We start from the raw sequence: 5,690 nt of genomic DNA, 5'->3' as shown, positions 1-5,690 counted from the left end.
GCATTGAGTAAGAGCCTCAATGCATTGGTGTGGATTAATTCTTTGGGGTCTGTTCTCTTCCTCACTGCTTTTTAAAAACATGGTCAAGATGCCTTGAGACCATAGGAGATAAAACTCATGTATGAATTTGACTTATTTTGCATGTAAGAGGAAGCCTTACCTTGATCTTGCCCACTGAGAGCTGGAATTTATCAAAGGAAGAAGATATCTGTAGGCTTGTCAGTGTATTGAACCATATTGGGAGGGTAGGAGGAAACTCAAGAAGGTTTTCAAGCACGAAGCGTAAAAATTAATGACAATGTAAAACTCATGTGAAAAGGAAGAAAAGCATTTACATTTTTTTATTACCAGATACAAATAACTGTATCCAAAAACACTTACAGTCATGCATGTGGTACGTGGCTTTGTAATTTAAAATAATTTGAGATGAGGCAAAATAAGCATCCCAAGTTTTTGAAAACATTCCCAGTTTGTTAGAGTTTAACATCAAATAGTTGCTGTGTGATAAGAACACAAGCATGTGGGAAGTCTTTCAAGGAAAAAATAATTGTCTTTGTGTGAGGCAAACTTTCAACATTAGGAGAACTCCCTCTGTTTATAACAACTTTTTTTTGTTTATAAACAACATTCTCCTGAAGGAAGCAGGAGTGCTGGAGAAGTGCGAGAGAGGACATTGAACATTTTCACAGTGTAACACTTTTTAAGTCTGTCATAGATGTCTGAGTTTTAATAACAGTTTTTGTGCTGTTGTGATTTTTAATAGTCTCACACCATAAACTCATATTCCACTCTTTATTTCTCCAGTGGATACAGCCTATCCTTAACCTAAATATGAAATATAAACCTTAATATCCTAAACCTAATACAGTATTGCATGGATATTTTATGTTTCAAATATTTCTGGAAAATTGGGGGTCACTTGGTGACACAATAAAGAATTTTTGAGTAGAGCAGATCTGAGCAAGGCAACAGTGGAGCAGTTACTGGGTGTGAATTGTTGTGCAGTAACAGCACCCTTGGAACCAGCTGGTTTTTAGAGCAGGTAAGAGACTTCTGATCACAGCACCTGTATGTTCCAGCCATTTAGATAGAGCTATTCAAGGAGGAATTGTTCCTAACACACATTTGTGCCATTCAGATGGAGCTGTGCAAGGAGGAACTGTTCCTAACATTGATTTGTGCCATTTAGATGGAGCTGTGCAAGGAGGAACTGTTCCTAACCCTCACTTGTGCCATTTAGATGGAGCTGTGCAAGGAGGAACTGTTCCTAACTCTTGTTTGTGCCATTTAGATGGAGCTGTGCAAGCAGGAACTGTTCCGAACTCTCATTTGTGCCATTTAGATGGAGCTGTGCAAGCAGGAACTGTTCCTAACATTGATTTGTGCCATTTAGATGGAGCTGTTTGGGGAGGAACTGTTCCTAACCCTCATTTGTGCCATTCAGATGGAACTGTGCAAGGAAGAACTGTTGCTAACCCTCATTTGTGCCATTCAGATGGAGCTGTGCAAGGAGGGACTCTTCCTAACCCTTGTTTGTGCCATTTAGATGGAGCTGTGCAAGGAGGAACTGTTGCTAACCCTCATTTGTGCCCTTTAGATGGAGTTATTTAAGGGAGAACTGTCCTAGCCCTCATTTGTGCCGTGTTGGAGTCAAGCAGAGCTTTCCCCACTCAGCAGGAGCAGGGCCTGCCCTCTCTAGGTTGTGCAAAGACCATCTGCCTGTTGCCTTTCAAGCACAAATACAATCTGTCACTTTGTCAAAATAAACAACACATCTCCCTGATCATTTCTAGCCTGCTGCCTGCCTGCCTCCCCAGCTATGGGGGAGCAGCCTGTTTATGGCACTCTCATTTGGGGCAGAAGCTGTTACAGCTCAAACATTGCAATGAATATTTCATAGCTGCAGAACCCAGAGAAAGGGCTCTGCTCTCACTGGGGCTGGCAGGCATTCAGGGCCATCCTGGCAGCACAGAAATGCCAAGTACTCCAAAAGCGCCCTTTTATGTGTGTATATAATCCAGGGAACTTGATCAGATCAGTGTAAGCTCTGCCCTGACATTAGGATAACCTGTCTATACAATGGTCATAGTGAACACCTGGAACAACCAAGTTCTGCAACTAATCTATATATCTATAATGAAAATTAATTATTTTTTCCATTTTTAGCCATTTTTAATCCCTTCCTCCATCTTTCATATTGGGTACAATGGGCTAAAGAAACCAGAAACCCTACATCTTAACTTTCTGGAGAACTCTCTTTTAATAGTGCTTTCTTAAATTAGCCCATCCCACGTACTTCAGAGTTTAAAGACTTTGTGTGTGTCAGATTCTGACACGTTGTTTAACGTGGGCTGATTAGCTGCAGTCACAGGTTAGCTAAAGTGTGTAAGCAAGGGGAAAGGTCTTTCTTCCCCAAACACCAACTGATTCTAAAAGTGAAATGTAGTTTATTAGCTTAGCAAAATATCAAAGATGGCTTTTCATCCTTTAAAAGGAGGTTTGAATCCTTTTTACTTATCCTTAAATGCAGCTAAGATTATGTCTTAATTATTCCTTAACCATATAAGTAAAAAGGAGATTTACAAACCTTTCTTTCAGAGGAATACATGGTAGGATCCCTCTCCACAACTCAGAAAGAGTAGCCAGAAGGGGATAGGGAAAATAGTGGGAATCATGAGCATAGAATTAGAGCAGGTCAAGACCTCTAGCTAAGGAAACTGAGGGTGGCTTGAGAAAGGACTCTCTGATGCTCTTGACTTGGTGCTCTGTGCTTCCCAAGGATTGCAATTTTTACATTAACTACTAAAATACCTATTTCAGTCTCTGAGTTAGAGGAAAGCTGGATGAATAAAACCATCCATTTGTGAGTGATGCTTTTGGCCACAGATCAGTGTGGTAACCATGCTAAAAGGCAGAAAAGCCTCTATCCCTGTGCATTTCTTTAAGAAAACTACTTGCAACAATGTGCATTTACTATAGCCCAGCTTTCTGGTGCAGAAGTGACACATTCCTTGCCTGGGGACTCCTGATGTGATGATGTGGGTTTGGCATTTGCAGAACTCTGTGGACTGTTTGAGCACTGAGCCACTCAACTCCAGATCCCTCCAGATCTGCGCTGAGCAGATCACACTTCCCACTTGTCACCGGCTGCAAAGGGATCTTGGATCTGATTGATCACTCCTGTGCTGATAAGGATGTCTGTCCCTGTGCTGTTACACCCTCTGCTGTCCTTTGGAGCAGTGACACCTTTCCTTTCTCCTCTGGTGACACAGACAAGCTCATTTTCTCCCTGGCTCAGACCATTGAGCTCAAAGTTCTTTTCAGAGCAGCTTCACAGGTAAGGACAACACAGCCTTGCTCGTTTTTCTGCTTTCATAATTGTTCCTGAGTTTGATTTAAAACAAATTTACCTCATTAGCTGCTTTTTCCTATTAACTGCATAGCCCTAAAGGAAAAAAAAATCTCAGCTGTGTCCAAGCCAACCTTTGGGTCTCAACCTTTGGTTTGTCTGAGGCAGGACAGAGCAAGCCTCCAGAACATTTATTTATTAAGCAAGTGCAAGATTTCACTGCTCTCCCAGGGCAGAGCAATACATACCCAGGAACCATCACTTTATTAACAAGAGTGACCTTGAAGCCTTAAGGAAAAATAAAAACCAAAGTTTCAAACACAGACTCCATTCCCAGTTGGATCATCAAAACATGTTTTCCTATATAACTTTATGCATCATTCACTGTTAAACACCCACATTCTTGAGGATTCTGCCTCACTCCAAGCTCACTGTCTGTACCCAGAGGAGGTCAGGAGTGAAGCACACTAATTTTATAGTGGTAACAGTCTTTTTGAGGTTTCTCTCCTAAATCCATGGACATTTCCCACCAGTTCCACAGTTCCCGGCCTGCCTGGCAAACAGCAGATGGCGTGGTTGCCTCAGCACAGGAACCTAAAACCACCCCAAAGGGGAAGTAAATTCACCTGTAAGTGAATTTATGGGCTGTGATTTGCATGTGGTGTCATTTACAAAAGACACAAACCATGTGCAGGTAAACAGGCATTTTTATAAAAGGAGAAGAGAGTATGTACATCGTAGGGAACAAATGCAGACTGTACTGGAATAGCTACCTATGTATGTATTAAAGTTATAAATTAAAATAGAAACCTCACTAAAACATTGACACAAAGGAGTAAAGCTTCAACACAAGGCACGGGGAGTTCATCACATTCCTCTTGGAAAACAACAGGATGACACTTTAAATGTGATGTCACACTACAACCACCCCCCAGGCAGAGATATTTTTCATAACCTCCTGCCTGGCTTTTTAGCCCACTTTTAGTTATCCAAAAACCCATTTCCCAGACAAAGTTCCTCCTAAAATCTCACATATTTGTTCTCCTAATGTAGATAATTAATATAAATACCATACTAAGGTAAGGTATTCAAAACAGTAATAATACAGCTTTGCATAGCAGTTGTTATCACAATATAAACCAGCACCTCTGATAATATCAGCACTGGCTTCTTTATCTGATGAATGTGTACTCGGTGATTAAAGATAACATTCTCATCTTTTACAAGAAGAAAGAAATACTTTGAAGGTGCTACCTTTAAGCAACACTCTACTTTTACAAAACTCAGCTTTATTTACTACTGGGGAGCGGATTCAGGGAGTTCTTTAAGTGTATTTCTGGTTTCCAGGACAGGGATGGTTTAATAGAAATCACTGGATTAATTAATGGAATCAGGAAATGTAACTGAAACTCAGCTCTTGTTCTGACAAAAATTCATAACTTATTTTTCACTCATAGAGATGGAAATCATTTACCTGAATCCCTTTCCTTGTCCATGTTGAGTGCTTAGTCCTTTAGTGTCTTTTTAATCTTATATCACACTGAGAAAAGATTTGCTTAAAAACCTAATAGTGGAAAAATATTTATAAATAAACACCAAATAATTACAATATTTCAATTCCATTACGATCAGTATAACTCCTCATGGCACAGCTGTCTCTGCTTTTGTAAAATACTGCTAGGAATGGTCAACATGGAATTCAGAATTCCCAGGATTAAAAACCAAACAAATCAGCACTATTGTATTAACAAGAAAAAAGTGAAAAAGAAAAGTCAAATGCTCATTTTGGCTGAAGAAGCTCCTACTGAGGTTGAAAAGCTTGTGGGAAAGAACATCCCTTTGCTCTCTTCATTCTAGCATGGAATTACTAAGCATGGAATTTCGTGGAAGTCCAAAAAATTCCAAGTAGCTAAACTATGTCAAAAGGAGTTGAAATAATGTCTTTGAAACAGCAAAATGACAGTAAAAATTACGGCTAACACAAAAGTATACACAACACATACACGAATCAATGCCAACTAACATCGGATATTCAATATACAGGCTGAAAAGCTCAGTGTGGAAAAAAAAAGTGTACAAAATGTATTCAGATTTAAACATCTCAATCAATCAGTGTCTGTAAGAGAAACACAGAAACAATGCCCTGTCAAGTCTACTCACAATTCATCACTTTGCTACAGCTGCAATAAATATTCTACATCCTGTGCCATCAAAGGGGGAAAATCTCTCTTGTAAAATACAAGGAAAGTAGATATGTAAGGACACAGTTGCTTCAGAAATCATTCTCCTGCAGGTCATTCATGTTTGTCTGGTGTTGGCTGATGAGCAGATCTTGGACAGA

This window comes from Melospiza melodia, chromosome 9 (genome assembly GCF_035770615.1).
Source record: "Melospiza melodia melodia isolate bMelMel2 chromosome 9, bMelMel2.pri, whole genome shotgun sequence".
NCBI classification, from domain to species: Eukaryota; Metazoa; Chordata; class Aves; order Passeriformes; family Passerellidae; genus Melospiza; species Melospiza melodia.
Note: the sequence above shows the minus strand (reverse complement) of the source record.